Source organism: Dama dama, chromosome 30, assembly GCF_033118175.1.
Source record: "Dama dama isolate Ldn47 chromosome 30, ASM3311817v1, whole genome shotgun sequence".
In the NCBI taxonomy this organism is placed as follows: domain Eukaryota; kingdom Metazoa; phylum Chordata; class Mammalia; order Artiodactyla; family Cervidae; genus Dama; species Dama dama.
Genome location: NC_083710.1, coordinates 75,857,896 through 75,875,956, shown reverse-complemented (window position 1 = coordinate 75,875,956; position 18,061 = coordinate 75,857,896). Strand labels below are relative to the sequence as shown.

The window sequence follows — 18,061 nt, the reverse complement described above, 5'->3', positions numbered from 1 at the left end:
CAGTAAATGTTAATTGCTTGTTTAGTCACTAAGTCATGTCTCAATGTTTTGTGACCCCATGGCCATTTTTTTATCCAGGGGATCTTCCCAACCCAGGGATTAAACCCATGTCTCCTGCACTGGCAGGTAAATTCTTTACCACTGAGCCACCAGGGAAGCCTGTAGATGTTAATGTTCAGTTCAGTTCAGTTCAGTCGCTCAGTCGTGTCCGACTCTTTGTGACCCCATGAATCACAGCACGCCAGGCCCCCCTGTCCATCACCAACTCCCGGAGTTTACTCAAACTCATGCCCATTGAGTTGTTGATGCCATCCAGCCATCTCATCCTCTGTCGTCCCCTTCTCCTCCTGCCCCCAATCCCTCCCAGCATCAGGGTCTTTTCCAATGAGTCAACTCTTCGCATGAAGTGGCCAAAGTATTGGAGTTTCAGCTTCAGCATCAGTCCTTCCAATGAATACCCAGGACTGATCTCATTTAAGATGGACTGGTTGGATCTCCTTGCAGTCCAAGGGACTCTCAAGAGTCTTCTCCAACACCACAGTTCAAAAGCATCAATTCTTTGGCGCTCAGCTTTCTTCACAGTCCAACTCTCACATCCATACATGACCACTGGAAAAACCACAGCCTTTACCAGATGGACCTTTGTTGGCAAAGTAATGTCTCTGCTTTTTAATATGCTATCTAGGTTGGTCATAACTTTCCTTCCAAGGAGTAAGCATCTTTTAATTTCATGGCTGCAATCACCATCTGCAGTGATTTTGGAGCCCCCAAAAATGAAGTCTGACACTGTTTCTACTGTCTCCCCATCTATTTCCCATGAGGTGATGGGACCAGATGCCATGATCTTAGTTTTCTGAATGTTAAGCTTTAAGCCAACTTTTTCCACTCTCCTCTTTCACTTTTGTCAAGAGGCTTTTTAGTTCCTCTTCACTCTCTGCCATAAGGGTCGTGTCATCTACATATCTGAGGTTATTGATATTACTCCCGGCAATCTTGATTCCCACTTGTGCTTCTTCCAGCCCAGCATTTCTCCTGATGTACTCTGCATATAAGTTAAGTAAGCAGGGTGACAACATACAGCCTTGACGTACTCCTTTTGCTATTTGGAACCAGTCTGTTGTTCCATGTCCAGTTCTAACTGTTGCTTCCTGACCTGCATACAGGTTTCTCAAGAGGCAGGTCAGGTGGTCAGGTATTCCCATCTCTTGAATTTTCCACAGTTTATTGTGATCCACACAGTCAAAGGCTTTGGCGTAGTTAATAAAGCAGAAATAGATGTTTTTCTGGAACTCCCTTGCTTTTTTGATGACCCAGCAGATATTGGCAATTTGATCTCTGGTTCCTTGGCCTTTTCTAAAACCAGCTTGAACATCTGGAAGTTCACGGTTCACCTATTGCTGAAGCCTGGCTTGGAGAATTTTGAGCATTAGTTTACTAGCATGTGAGATGAGTGCAATTGTGCAGTAGTTTGAGCATTCTTTGGGATTGCCTTTCTTAGGGATTGGAATGAAAACTGACCTTTTCCAGTCCTTGGCCACTGCTGAGTTTTCCAAATTTGCTGGCATATTGAGTGTAGCACTTTAACAACATCATCTTTTAGGATTTGAAATAGCTCAACTGAAATTCCATCACCTCCACTAGCTTTGTTCGTAGTGATGCTTTCTAAGACCCACTTGACTTCACATTCCAGGATGTCTGGCTCTAGGTGTGTGATCACACCATTGTGATTATCTGGGTCATGAAGATAATGAAGATCTTTTTTGCACAGTTCTTCTGTGAATTCTTATTTGTTCTCCCACCCAGCTTTCTCCTTTGGTAGCCATAAGTTTGTTTTCTAAGTCTGTGAGTCTGTTTTTGTTTTTTAAATAAGTTCATTTGTATCATTATATAGATTCCACATATAAGTATTAATGTATGATATTTGTCTTTCTGTCTGACTCACTTCACTTAGTATGATGCTCTCTAGGTCCATCCATGTTGCTGCAAATGCTATTTTTTCTTTCTTTCTTTTTTAATAGCTGAGTAACATTCCAATGTATATACGTAGCACATCTTTATCCATTCATCTGTCAATGGACATTTAGGTTACTTCCATGCCCTGGTTATTGTAAACAGTGCTTCAGTGAACATTGGTGTGCATTATCTTTTCAATGTATGGTTTTCTCCAGATATATGCCCAGGAATGGGATAACTAGATCATATGGTATCTCTTTTTTTAGTTTTTTATGGAACCTCCATACTCTTCTCCATAGTGGCTGTACAATTTGCATTCCCACCAGCAGCATGGGAGGGTTCCCTTCTCTCTACATTGTCTCCAGCATTTGTTGCTTGTCAACATTTTGTTGATTGCCTTCCTGACTGGTGTGAGGTAATACTTCATTCTAGTTTTAATTTGCATTTTGATTAGCAGTGTTGAACATTTTTATATGCCTCTTGGTCATCCGTATGTCTTCTTTGAAGAAATGTCTATTGAGATCTTCTGCCCATTATTTGATCAGGTTATGTATTTTTTTGTTATTGAGCTTTATGAACTGTTTCTATATTTTGGAAATTAATCCCTTATTGGTCACATTGTTTGCAGATATTTTCTCCCATTCTGTGGATTGTCTTTTTATTCCAGAGAATTTTCTTAATGTGCACACCAACTGTTTATAATAGATTGATATAAAATTGGCTTATATATAAGATATATATCAGTTGTTGATTGGGGCCCAGACACATGTTCACATATTCTTGCTGCTGCTGCTAAGTCAGTTCAGTCGTGTCCGACTCTGTGTGATCCCATAGACGGCAGCCCACCAGGCTCCCCCGTCCCTGGGATTCTCCAGGCAAGAACACTGGAGTGGGTTGCCATTTCCTTCTCCAATGTGTGAAAATGAAAAGTGAAAGTGAAGTCGCTCAGTCGCGTCTGACTCTTAGCAACCCCATGGACCGCAGCCTACCAGGCTCCTCCATCCATGGGATTTTCCAGGCAAGAGTACTGGAGTGGGTCACAGATTCTTAGATATAGACTATTTATGAAAAATTCCACATCAAAGAACAAAAAAAGGTCTTTATCCAACCAAAAGGTAGTAATAAATTAAATTCTATTAAAACTGACATTAAAGCTAAGTATTACATATTAAATGTGATACATAAGAAACAGAAAAACAATTCAGGCAGCGATATTGTGTGTCAAGCTTTGCATTCATTCATAGTATTTGAGGGATTTCAACCATATTCTTTGACCACTGAGAGCTAGGAATTTGAAATGATACCAGTACAAAACATCACTTAACATCACTTAATATGTCTTAGTCTTTTAGCCAGTGATTTTAGGGAAGAAGCCAATGTCTCTAATAACGAAATCCAAGAAGTTTCAGCCACATATTTTTATGTGGTTGTGAGGTAAGAAAATCCCATCTGACCACATTAAAGGAAAGTAACCATTCTGCAGCTCCACCTTTTGGACAATGTAGTTTTCTCACATTCCATCTATCTTTTTATTAATGTGAGCATATTTGAATGTGTCAGATTTGCACAATAAGAAAATGGCTTATGAATTGTATTTTTTTTTTGCACAAAAGTGTTTTATAATACCTCAAATAAAAATTTTCACCCATAGCAAAATATTAAGTTGTAGAGGTGCCTTAGTGGTGCTTACTTGTCAAGGCAGAAAACTACAGGAACAGCCAATGGTTCCAAAGGACTTTGCATTAAGTAGCGATGACTTCCCTTCCAAGGAATAGTGCCAATATGATTACACCTCAGGCTGGAGGGTGCTCCTTTCAAGCTCTTTAATTTCCTAAAGAATTCACTTCACATGACCCTCTTGTATCCTCAGGTCCTAAAAAAAAAAAAAAAAAGAGTAAAAGGAGGAAGAAGTTTACTGATAAGAGAAAACTGATGATTAAATATTTAGTTCCATTCAGGTCAGTCATGTCCGACTCTTTGCAACCCCATGGACTGCAGCACACCAGGCCTTCCTGTCCATCATCAGCTCCCAGAGTCTACCCAAACTCATGTCCATTGAGTCGGTGATGCCATCCAACCATCTCATCTTCTGTCGTCCCCTTCTCCTCCCGTCCTCAATCTTTCCCAGCATCAGGGTCTTTTCCAAGGAGTCAGTTCTTTGCATCAGGTGGCCAAAGTATTGGAGTTTCAACATCAGTCCTTCCAATGAACACTCAGGACTGATCTCCTTTAGGTTGGACTGGTTGGATCTCCTTGCAGTCCGAGGGACTCTCAAGAGTCTTCTCCAATACCACAGTTCAAAAAACATCAACTCTTTGGCACTCAGCCTTCTTTGTAGTCCAACTCGCACATCCATACATGACTACTGGAAAAACCATAGCCTTGACTAGATGGTCCTTTGTTGACAAAGTAATGTCTCTGCTTTTTAATATTCTGTCCAGGTTGGTCATAACTTTTCTTCCAAGGAGCAAGTGTCTTTTAATTTCATGGCTGCAATCACCATCTGCAGTGATTTTGGAGCCCGCTCTCCCCACTGTTTCCACTGTTTCCCCATCTATTGGCTATGAAGTGAAAGGATCGGATTAGCTAGCCAATAAAATATAGTTAGCATTCTTCAGTTCATTCATTTTAGTTTAGATTAAATGATTTACAAAGTAAAAGTTAGAAAAGCATGTTTATAAAACAAAAATCCCTGTAATTAAAAAACCATTAAGAAAATCACATCTTACACAAACTCTTTTTTTTTCCCCCATTTATTTTTATTAGTTGGAGGCTAACTACTTTACAATATTGTAATGGTTTTTGCCATACATTGACATGAATCAGCCATGGATTTACACGTATTCCCCATCCCGATCCCTCCTCCAACCTCCCTTCCCACCCCATCCCTCTGGGTCTTCCCAGTGCACCAGCCCCGAGCACTTGTCTCATGCATCCAACCTGGGCTGGTGATCTGTTTCACCCTTGATAATATACATGTTTTGATGCTGTTCTCTCAAAACATCCCACCCCCGCCTTCTCCCACAGAGTCCAAAAGTCTGTTCTGTACATCTGTGTCTCTTTTTCTGTTTTGCATATAGGGTTATCGTTACCATCTTTCTAAATTATCGCAGCACTGTTTATAATAGCCAGGACATGGAAGCAACCTAGATGCCCATCAGCAGACAAATGGATAAGGAAGCTGTGGTACATATACACAATGGAATATTACTCAGCCATTAAAAAGAATTCACTTGAATCAGTTCTAATGAGATGGATGAAACTGGAGCCCATTATACAGAGTGAAGTAAGCCAGAAAGATAAAGACCAATACAGTATACTTACACAAACTCTTAAATGTAACATTCTCATAGGTTATACACAAGGGCAATTCTTCTGTCTTCTTTTTTGATTAAAAAAAAAAATGTCCTTTTGGGATGTTCAAAACTTTATCAAATAAAAGTGGAAAGAATGGACATTATTGTTTTTTTCCTGACCTTAGGAGAAATGTGTTCAGCATTTCAACATTGAGTATAATGTTTGCTGTGAATTTGTCATATATATCTTTGTTGAGTTAGGTTCCCTCTATGCCCACTTTTTGAAGATTTGTATGATAAATGGATGTTGATGTTTATCATGTGTTTTTTTTCTGCATCTGAGATGATTATATGCTTTTTAGTCTTCAGTTTGTTAATGTGATGTACCACACTGATTGATTTGTGGATTTCAAAAAAAAAAAAATTCTTGCAACCCTAGGATAAATTCCACTTTATCATGGTGTATGATCCATTTAATATATTGTTCGATTTGGTTTGCTAGTATTTTGTTGAGGATTTTTGCATCTATGGTCATCAGCAATATTAGCCTATATTTTAATTTTTTCATGCTATCTTTGATTTTGGTATTATGATAGCCTCATAGAATGAGTTTGGAAGTATTTCTTTCTCTGCGATTTTTGGGAAAAGTTTCAGAGGAATAGGGGTAAACTCTTCTAAATGTTTGATAGAATTCACCTGGACTTCTATTTCTTGGAAATTTTTAACCAACCTCATTTTCTTTCACAAAGGAGACCCCATAGGAGTTTCATGCTTAAGTGACCTGACATTCAGGTATATTGTCTCTTGTTTCTTGTTATATCCAAGTTACTAACTTTTCTAGATGAGATTAAGGTTTGAAATTTTGGGTACACAATGAATACCTTATAAATTTTGAATAAACATGCAATATTTTAAAAAACAGCTCATTTTTTCCTCCCTTTAATTCTTGTGTCCATTTTAAATTTGATGTCAGATAAGGGAGAATTTTTGTTGTCATCAATAGACATTTTAAAGCTATTAATGGATGGAAGTTGAGCTGTAGTTGATGTTGTAGTGTCTCAGTTCCTAGAATATAGCTTTGGAATAATTATGTCAGTCATTTACTATTATTAGATTCTATTAAAGAGATGTGAAATTTAACATTTGTAATTAATCAGGAAATAAAATGGCCTCTAACTTTACCCAAACTAAGCTGAATGCTTTTCCTTTATTTTTCAATAGTGGTTTTGAACCACTGTTTAACTTGGATCTATGTTGCCCTATGGTAAGGAAAACAGACTTTGGAATCAACTTGTCTAAATGTGAATGCCAGCCAGGCCACCAACAGACAGAACTGTGTCAAGTAATTTAACCTCTATATGCCTCAATTTTCTGTACAACAGGGATGATAGTACAATAATAATTTCAATGTTTTTGTGTGTGAGAGACTTAATGTATATAAAACATTTAAAGGAATTAATATATGTAAAGCATTAATATATGCCTTTAATATATGTAAAACATTTAAAGGAATGCCTAGCAAATACATGGCATTAATTGATTTTTTTGATTAAGTGACTTGGTGAAATTTTAGGGATTTTTTTTTCATCTAAAAATGCAAATGAATATGATAAATTTAATAAAAAGGGTTGAGAATGGGGAAGGATATTTATGTCTTCCCAGATACAAGGAAAAATAGATAAAGGAGTAAGACCAATAAGCCACAAAAAATCCATATCATGTTTTTTGTTTGATTGTTTTTGTTTTCATCAGAACCTAGCTTCACTCCTGAGTTTATTTTAATTTAGTTTCACAAGGAGAACTCAGTTTTGCATATAAGCACTAAACATTTGGTTTATTTTTTGTTTGAAAAATGACACAGCTAAACTTTATTACAGAAGTCTATTGTGTAATTAAGGAAAGAATTGGAAATTTTATAAAGCAAGTTCTATTTAAATGGAACATTGGAATTATTCCAGGGACGTGGATGTTTTCCTAAGAAGTAGTAGCAGGAACTTCCTTTTATTATTTTTTTTTAAAAAGAAAATGCTCTAACTGGTCAAAAGGTAGAATTTCTATGTATTCACCTTTTTCAAAAACCTATCTGCCAGTGGGAAGAGAGATACAGACATAGAGAACAGACTTATGGACACAGCAGAAGAAGGAGAGGGTGGGGTGAATTGAGAGAGTAGCACTGAAATGTATACATTACCATATGTAAAATAGATAATGACCTGGAAGTTGCTGTATAACCCAGGGAGCTCAACCCAGTGCTTTGTGATAATGCAGAGGGGCGGGATTGGAGGAAGGTGGGAGGGAGGTTCAGTAGGGAGGGTATACTTATGGCTGATTCAGGTTGTTATATGGCAGAAACCAACACAACATTGTAAAGCAATTATCCTTCAATTAAAAATTTTAAAAATAATGAGAAAAGGTATGTTAAAGCAGCCTGGGATGAAATTGAAATTCTTGGTTAGTTCTTATAAACTGTAGATTGTATTTTAAAGCTATTAAAGGCATAACAAACATGACAAAACAAATTCAACTCTCCTATAAATACTGCCCAATTAGTGTTAATAAATTAGCCATTTAAATTCCATAACTAATTGGCTGGGATATATAATGGCATTAAGATAGATGAAGAAATGCACATCTTTGGGTGACGAGACATAAGTGAAAACAGGGAGCACTTGGTCTACTAGCATCTGCCTGCCAGGTAGCTGTGTTAGTTATGCAGGGAGCACCTGCCTCATCCTGAGTCTTGGCATCCAGCCTCAATCATGTCTGAGAGGGTTTCAGCCCTGAAATTCAGTGATTCTGTCATTATGCAGAACTTATAGAAATAATTTGTTAGAAAAATTATGTTAGAAAGACTTTAGATAATTTTTACAATAGTAGTTTGCATATACCATCTAGTGCATCAGAGATCTGCCACATGATAGAGCTTTCACCTGTTGGCAGTTATAATTCTTCTCTATGAAATAGAGACTGTTCATTTCTCCTTGAAAGCCCATCCAGGTGTACTGAGCCAGGGAAAATACCTCTCTTAGAAACAAAGTGGTACATTCCTGTGGCAGGAAGAGGCCTGTGATAAGTGGTGTCCTGTCCCCTCAGAATAGGCAGTCTTACCTGGCCCACATCACTCTTTAGCTGCCTCACTTCTTATGGTTCAAGCTTCAAGAATGCCCTGAAATCCTGAAACTGTGTACAAGGGCACTTTCCAGTAGACATGCTCCATAGCTTTCATCAGACCCAGAGCATTTCAGAACCACCATCAAAGAGATATTTCTGCCTGTTGCTATTCTCTGGCCTGTCCATTCCTGACCATACATGAGCCATGAGCAAGACTCCTGTGAGGCAGCCTGTGTGACATGTGTATGAGATCCATGGGTATAGGGACTAATCTGGTCTAGCTTTCAGAAAATTTTTTTAAGGCTTGGGAAATGTAAAGTATTGATTACTTACTCTAGTAAAGCATTTATGGAAGCTGCAGCAGAGTGATATTCTGGGGCAATTTGTGAAGTGTATCCACTTCTTCAGGGTCAATCTCCTATCATACTTAGCAATAAGTAATATGAGTTGCCCTGGGTTACAGGATAGGGTAAGGCCTGGGATGAGGTAGCTCTTAAGCCCTTGGAATTACCTAATCAATTATGTCTTTTATTTGACCATCTGTCTTCATTCATTCTTTCAGTCATTTGTTCACGTGTTAATCTGTTCATTCAACCTTCAGTAATTTATGTAATTTAATCATGAGGTAGAGTTATTTTAAATGTTTCACTTTAATTATGGTTAGCCAAGAGGGAATTCCTGGAACTCTTCTAACTGGGAGTGATGTTCAAAGAATTCAGCATCCAGTGTAGCAGGTGATAGCCAGTCAGAAGGGTCCAGGCTGTCAGTGATCAGCTGGTCATTACCTTTCATACCAGCTTAACTCCAGCCCTGCCTATGATTTTATTGGCTCATCTTTCTTGTTGTTGTTCAGTTGCTAAGTCATGTCTGACTCTTTGCAGCCTCATGAACTTCAGTACACCAGGCTTCTCTGTCCATCACTATCTCCCTGAGTTTCCTCAAATTCATGTCCTTTGGGACTTTCCTGGTGGCTCAGCTGGTAAAGAATCCACCTGCAATGAGAGAGACCTGGGATTAATCCCTGGGTTGGATGATGCCCTGGAGAAGGGGACAGATACCTATGCCAGTATTCTGACCTGGAGAATTCCATGGACTATATAGTCCATGGGGTCACAAAGAGTTGGACATGACTGGGCTACTTTCACTTTATTCAGCATCAGTTCATTCCATAAACATTTATGTCCATTGAATCAGTGATGCTATCCAACCATCTTGTCCTCTGTCGCCCCTTTCTCAATTCTTGACCTCAGTTTTTCCCAGCATCAGGGTCTTTTCTGATGAGTCAGCTCTTGGCATCAGGTGGTCAAAGTATCAGGTGAGCTTCAGCTTCAGCGTCAGTCCTTCCAATGAATATTTAGGGTTGATTTCCTTTAGGATTGACTTGTTTGATCTCCTTACTATCCAAGGGACCCTCAAGAGCCTTCTCCAGCACCACCATTCGAAAGTGTCATTTCTTTAGCGCTCAGCCTTTTTTATGGTCTAGCTCTCACATCTATATATGACTACAGAAAAAAAACCATAGCTTTGACTACATGGGCCTTTGTTGGCAAAGTGATATCTCTGCTAATTAAAACGCTGTCTAGGTTTGACATAACTTTTCTTCCAAAGAGCAAGCGACTTTTAATTTTGTGGCTACATTCACTGTCTGCATTGATTTTGGAGTGCAAGAAAATGAAATCTGACACTTTACACATTTCCCCCATCTATTTGCCATGAAGTGATGGGACTGGATACCATGATCTTAGTTTTTTAAATGTTGAGTGTTAAGCCAGCTTTTTCACTCTTGTCTTTCACCTTTATCAAGAGGCTGTTTTGTTTCTCTCCACTTTCTGTCATTTAAGTGGTATCATCTGCATATTTGAGGTTGTTGATATTTCTCTCGGCAGTCTTGATTCCAGTTTGTGATGCATCAAGCCTGGCAATTCGCATGATATACTCTACATATAAGTTAAATAGGCAGGGTGACAATATACAAAATAGATGTACTCCTTTCACAATTTGGAACCAGTCTGTTGTTCCATGTCTGGTTCTAACTGTTGCTTCTTGTCCTGTACACAGGTTTCTTAGAGGGCAGGTAGAGTGGTCTGGTATTCTCATCCCTTTAGAAATATTACGGTTTGTTGTGATCCACACAGTCAAAGGCTTTAGCATGGTCAATCTTTATTAGTAGCTATTTAAAAGAGCTTTTCAATGTTTCCAGTTAAATAGCCCCATGTCATAGATGTTCAGACATTAATTTTTTTTACTCTCTATGATACTGGGTGAGTCAGTCCCCAGCCAAGGTCCTTCTACCTAGTGTTGCTCACTTCAATAAAATGAAGCTGAATTTGGTTCAGAAGCAAAGGAAATTTTTATTCTTTGTTCAGAGGATGTAGTGGTGAAAGCTTGTACTGTAGAGTAAACACTCTCACTTAAAGGCCCTTGGCATGGCTGCTTTTCTTGTCCACACACATGGCCCACTGCCACCATCTTGAATTGAATTGAAACCGTTTTGCACCACAAATTCTTGTCTGAAGGGCTGGGTGCAAGGCATCTGCTTGTGGTACCCTATGAACAAATGAAACTAGACTAAGCACAAATTTAGAAATTTATTTTATGATCCAGAATCTATTTTTATTTCCTGGGGATTGTTAATGGACTTTGAAGTATGACAATATGATGAACCGGACACTTCATGTTGAAACTGAGTTTCCTCAGGTTGGAAAACAACAGCTAAAAAAGAAAGACTGCTTTAGTCTCGATAGAGGCTAAAATTAGAAATCAAGCCATCTCTTTATGGCAGAAGAGCTTGTTTTACTGATTCATTTGAAATATGCTTGAGCAGAACCTCCTATTTGTGAAGCATTGGTCCAATCCCTGGGGTAACAACAATGAATGAAACAGACTCAAACTTTTCTCAATAATGTCTGTATTCTAGTTTAATTTGTGTGAATTAAAGGGACACAAGTGATTATTAGCTCCTGGAAGCAAAGAATGGAATTTAAAAGGGCAGTAGTTACACATGTAGATAAGACAAGTTCAACTTCAAGGTTCTTGAAACAGATGTAACTCATTCCCACTGGGTTGATGGCCTTTCAATGGGCCGTTTGCCTGGAGTTACAAATGCTACTTATGAAACCAGGTTCTGTATAGCAGAGCAGAAACTCTATCTGTTGATTAAGGAATAGAGAAGGGAGAGCCATTGCTCTAAAAACACCTTCACCCTAAGGGAAGAGGACAAAGGAAAGGAACTTTAAGAGGTTAAGGTGGTCTTAACCTTAAGAGGAGGCAGGCATGTCACCATGACTCTAGGAAGAGGGCAGAGATTTCCAGGAACAGCTTGGGTAGCTGGGGCATGTGCAGTCTTTCACATTCCTCTACACCTGGCAGGAATTGTGCCTAATCAAGTACAAATTCCCACCTTGGACAGAGGTAATGAAGCAAGGTCACTTTCAGACACCTCCAGATCTCACATGTGCATGCACATTTCTGTAGTCAAGTCAGAGCCTGTTCAGGGCAGTTGACCACTGCATATCTGTTACAGCACAACCTCTGTCAAATACCAGGAGCTTTTGAAATAAGCATAGAGGTAAATCAAGGCAGGATCTTTTAGCTCTCAGAGACAGGTGTAAGTGACAAAGGAACATCATCAGAGATGCTCAGTTTCTTCCTTGCCACTCAAAATGTGGTCCCTAGACCAGTAGCATCATCATCACCTTGGAGTTCTGAGAAACTCAGAATCTCAGACCTCCCCCAATGCTCTTGAGAATTTACATTTTGACCAGATTCCCAGGAGATTTGTATACAGATTAGAGTTTGTGAAGTATACTCTTTGTGATAACGGTTTCTCATGTAACTTCACTCGGATTCACAGGAACCTTCCATGAACCTTCCATGCCTATAAATATAATACTAGAGCCTTGGTGGACTCTGTAGTGAACAGAATTAATCTTTTTACTTGTGTCCCCTGATTGACATGCCACTCAGATGGCTGCTGAGTGGGTTCCAGATCTTATAGTCTTTCTTTAAGAGCCAATTTTAAACTATTCATTTTATAGGTTTATATTTTTGTGTAAGAATGTATCTGCACAGAAGTTTTCCCATCTTAAATTAAAAAAAAAAGTTGGAGAGCCATTGGGTTTATGTTGTTTTATTAGTAAGTTCTGTTTGAGGACCACCGCCCACCCTCTGCCTCTATTTCATTATAGATTGTGTGTAAAATGCGATCCGTGTTTACAAAGTGAGTATAATCTAGTTGTGAATTCAAGAATAATATACATGGAGAGAAACTATGGATTCCCCCAGGTTTCTACAACTTCCACTCCTATTCTTAGGGTAGCCTAAGCTGAATTAGTTTGTGTCAGATGATGCAGGAAGTCCAGGAATCCACCTCCCTTAGTGGTTCCCTCATGCACACAGGGGTCCTTTTGAGGCTAGTGACCATCTCCAGACTCCACTGAAAACCCTCTACATTGGACTAATATTGCCCTATCCCCTTGCATGGTACCTAGAAGGAACAGATGTATTTTCTTTGCCCCTTTAGAGGGACTCTGCTCTTTGTTCAATGGGCTGCTTGGATGTAGATCCCATGTCTTTCCAGGACAGTGGATCTTTTACTGTTCTTCCTACCCTTCCATACTGCACTGGACTTAGATACTGGCTATGACATGAGACTCTTGGCTTCTGACTCTCTGCAGGGCTGTCAAACCAATGACCTTTTCTTATTAAAATAATTAAGTTCTAGAACCATCAGTGAATCTAACCATGGACACATACAAAGAAGTTCACAATATTGAAGAGATCACAGAACACATCCGCTCTCAACCTCACAGTCATGTGTGGCATGGCCCGATATAGGTAAAGAATGGAGCTCAAAAAGACACATGCTACATTATAGGTGAACCTCAGAACTGTTACGTTGAGTGAAAGAAGCCACACCCAGAGACTACATATTGTATGGCTCCATTCATATATTAGGTCCTGAAAAGATGAGTTTATAGCAGAAGGAAGTAGATTACTGCTTGCCTGAGACTGGAGGTGGAAATAGGGAGTCACTGTAAATGGCAAGAGGGATCTTATTGGGGCATAAAAATGTCTCAAAACTGACTTTTTGCTAATGGTTGCGTCACTCATCAAAGCTATTAAAATTCATTGGATTGGATATATTAAGTGGGCAAAATTTATCAGATGTAAAATATACCTCTTTATACTTTGATTATTTTATGGCATATAAATAAACATTTTTTCTTGTTTAAAAAAATAGGGCCATTTGAACCAGTTCTAATGAGATGGATGAAACTGGAGCCCATTATACAGAGTGAAGTAAGCCAGAAAGATAAAGAACATTACAGCATACTAACACATATATATGGAATTTAGAAAGATGGTAACGACAACCCTATATGCAAAACAGAAAAAGAGACACAGAAGTACAGAACAGACTTTTGAACTCTGTGGGAGAAGGTGAGGGTGGGATGTTTCGAAAGAACAGCATGTATATTATCTATGGTGAAACAGATCACCAGCCCAGGTTGGATGCATGAGACAAGTGCTCGGACCTGGTGCACTGGGAAGACCCAGAGGAATTGGGTGGAGAGGGAGGTGGGAGGGGGGATCAGGATGGGGAATACGTGTAAATCTATGGCTGATTCATGTCAATGTATGACAAAACCCACTGAAAAAATAAATAAATAAATAAAGGAAAAAAAAAATAGGGCCTAGACTAGACATGGGAACTTACAAGTTTTAAGTTACAGTTTGGTTACAAGTAAGCTGAAATCCTATGTATGATATAGGTGTCAAAATTTTAGAGGTAATTGACTCCAGCTTAGATTGTAGAGTCAACTCCTAAAATATGATCATTATAAATTTTTATTTTGACAAAAGTTCACTGACATCTTTCATGATATTTGATCCTCTGGCCAGGACAGAAAAATGTGAACTGGAGCAGTTAAGGGGATCCTGATTGGTTCTGGGATACCATGAGTTTCAGGGGAGATCCTGCTCTCCTTCCTCATGCCTCAAAACTCTTCCCCATTCCTCTACTTCTCTCCCATATACCCACCCCACAGCTTCCCAATCATTTTCTGCTCTCACCTCCCTACTTTACACAAGTAGTACAGAGTCACTGTAGGAAAATTGGAAGAGTGACAAACCTAAAAATCACACATAGTCCACTGTAGATTTTTTTCAGACTTGTTCAGGTTGTTTTCTACTTTTGACTTGACAAATATGCCACATTCAACCTTTTGAGGCACTTATTGACTCATGGCCACACATTCCTAAAAACAGGCTTCCCAGGTGGTGCTAGTGGTAAAGAATCTGCCTGCCAATGCAGGAGATATAAGAGATGTGGGTTCGATCCCTGGGTCGGGAAGATCCCCTGCAGAAAGAAGTGACAACCTACTCCAGTAGTCTTGCCTGGGAAATTGCATGGATATGGGACCCTGGCAGGCTACAGTCCATGTGGTTACAAAATATCAGACATGACTGGCTGACTGAGCACATTGATTTTAAACCTGGGCTCAAGGCATTGACTGAGACTGGCCATCTGAGTCTCAGCAAGAGGCAGTGGCCAAGATAGGACACTGTGCCTTGTAAGGGATCATCGAGACACCAAGGAGTACATGCAGCAAAGGGTATGATTCACTTCTCTTCAGGAGTTGAAAAGCTATTCTATGAAAAGAAATTAGATTCACTTTGTGTGGTTATAAGAATAGAAAAAGTAGCAGAGGTTGGTGTTCCAGGAAGGCAAGATTCAGTCAAGAAGGCAAGATTCAGTTTAATGTGAGAAAACCCTGTATAATAGAACAGTTTGAAAATGCATTGGGTTCCCCCTATTCACACGAACCCCCCTTCCCTCTACATCCCTGGAGATACTCCAATTAGTCAGTTCAGTCGCTCAGCGGTGTCCAACTCTTTGTGACCCCATGGACCTCAGCACGCCAGGCCTCCCTGTCCATTACCAACTCCCAGAGCTTGCTCAAACTCATGTCTATTGAGTCGGTGATGCCATCCAACCATCTCATCCATTGTCATCCCCTTCTCCTGCCTCCAATCATTCCCAGCATCAGGTCTTTTCCAAGGAGTCAGTTCTTCACATCACGTGGCCAAAGTATCGAAGCTTCAGCTTCAGCATCAGTCCTTCCAATGAATATTCAGGACTGATTTCCCTTAGGGTTGACTGGTTTGATCTCCTTGTGGTCCAAAGGACCCTGAAGAGTCTTCTCCAACATCACAGTTCAAAAGCATCAATTCTTCAGCACTCAGCTTTCTTTATGGTCCAACTCTCACATCCATACATGACTACTGGAAAAAACATAGGTTTGACTAGAGGAACCTTTGTTGGTAAAGTAATGTCTCTGCTTTTTAATATGCCATCTAGGTTGGTCATGACTTTTCTTCTAATGAGCAAGCATCTTTGAATTTTATGGCTGCAGTCACCATCTGCAGTGATTTTGGAGCCCCCCAAAAATAAAGTCTCTCACTGTTTTCATTGTTTCCCCATCCGTTTGCCATGAAGTGATGGCACTGGATGCCATGGTATTTGTTTTTTGAATGTTGAGTTTTAAACCAGCTTCTTCACTCTTCTCTCACTTTTATCAAGAGATTCTTTATTTCCTCTTCACTTTCTGCCATTAAGGGTGGAGTCATCTGCATATTTGAGGTTACTGATATTTCTCCCTACAATCTTGATTCAAGCTTGTGCTTCATCCAGGCCAGCATTTTGCATGATGTACTCTGCATATAAGTTAAATAAGCAAGGTGACAATATACAGTCTTGACATACTCTTTTCCCAATTTTGCACCAGTCAATTGTTCCATGTCAGATTCTAACTGTTGTTTCTTGACTTGCATACAGATTTCTCAGGCATCCAGCGGGAGCCAAGTGACATTTAGATAAAGAGTCATAGCATGTGTACAAAGGGATTTCGTCATAAGGATTTCATTTTGAGATGTTTGAGAAAACTTTAACACTATTGGACTGCTAAAAATACCTCTGTTTACAAACAATCTATTACAAGGCCAGATGAAATAGTCTGCAAACACTATTCATTCTCTTAATGTTTCTTAGTGTGCAGATGTAACCTTTGAACTTTCTGGATTCACATTTTCTACACTCAGCTTATTGGTGAATAACACTTTAGTTTTTTGACTCTGTCACTTGGTTCACTTTTTGTATTCTCTGTGTGGGGAGATGGTTTTTCTCTTTGTTTTTGTTTTTATTGTATTTTACATTATTTGCCAGCCGTGAGTGTCTCAGACCTTAAGATTCCCACATCTGGTGAAAGATAAAGGGGTGGCTTTAACATACTGTTCATTTCTGAGTAGGCTTTTTATCTTTAAAAAATGAATATTGCTTTCAGTACTTTCTAATAAGCTCAGTCATACTTGCAGTGTTTCTGAGTCATGCCTATATTAAAAAGTTGTACTTTTCCATTGAAGAAATCACAAGCATTTAAACTTAACCTTTAACTTTTTTTGATGTGTATTTTCCTTTTTTGGATATAGCTACTTTGAGAAATTAAAAATAACTTGGTGGGCCACAAAAATGCAGAAGCATATGTGGAAAAATTACCCATTTGATTTTAATATTCCTAAAACAGAACTGATTAAATAATGACCAATCCCCTTTCTCCTCAAAGTGTGGTCTGGGAAATAGCATAAAGGGCATCACTTGGCAACTTGGAGGAAATGCAGACTCTCTTGCTCCCCCTACACTCCTGAATCAGAATCTGCATTTTACCAAGTGGACCCTTCTGCAGTGCCTGGTGGAATTTCCTGGGTGATGTGATGCTGCAGAACCTGGGGATCAGAGTCATCATCTCACCTTAGTGGTTGTGCACCTGTTAACATTTTTTTTTTTTTGTATAAAGAATAATGTATTTTTTCACTCAGAGGTTGTTGCAGGAAGGAGGACCCCTCTGAGGTCTGAGAGTGGGCTCTTGTCTAGCACTCAGAAATTTATTGTCTGAGGAGACACATGTGCTGACAAAGCAAGAGATTTTATTGGGAAGGAATGCCCGGGTGGAGAGCAGCAGGGTAAGGGCACCCAGGAGGACTGCTCTGCCATGTGGCTCACAGTCTCCAGTTTTTACGGTGATGGGATTAGTTTTTGGGTTGTCTCTTATCAATCATTTTGACTCAGGGTCCTTGGTGGCACATGCATGGCTCAGCCAAGATGGATTCCAGTGAGAAGAATTCTGGAAGGTTGTTAGGACATATGGACTGGTGTCTCCTTTTTCCTCCTTACCTTTCCTGAATTCTTTTGGTTGGTGGTAGCTTGTTTGTTCCATGTTCCTTACCAGAATCTCCTGGGTTTAAGATAACTCATTTAAGTGGTTACTATGGTAGCTGGTTGGAGAAGGCAATGGCATCCCACTCCAGTACTCTTTCCTGGAAAATCCCGTGGATGGAGGAGCCTGGTAGGTTGCAGTCCATGGGGTCATGAAGAGTTGAACATGACTGAGCGACTTCACTTTCACTTTTCACTTTCATGCATTGGAGAAGGAAATGGCAACCCACTCCAGTGTTCTTGCCTGGAGAATCCCAGGGATGGGGGAGCCTGGTGGGCTGCCGTCTATGGGGTCGCAGAGTCAGACATGACCAAAGCGACTTAGCAGCAGCAGTAGCATGGTACCTGGTTAGGGCAGGCAGTTTTAGTCAGTGGTTCTCCTGACGACTCTCTGCTGAGAGACTTCACACTCAAGAAACTTGTAGCT

At 39.6% G+C, this 18,061-nt stretch overlaps 1 protein-coding gene across 1 annotated transcript in view; it reads left to right on the top strand.

The window, feature by feature from the left end:
• LOC133049659 (ATP-binding cassette sub-family C member 4-like) overlaps nucleotides 1–18,061 on the top strand; it is a 204,609-nt gene that overhangs the window by 97,850 nt on the left and 88,698 nt on the right. The gene's annotated exons all lie outside the window — the stretch shown is intronic.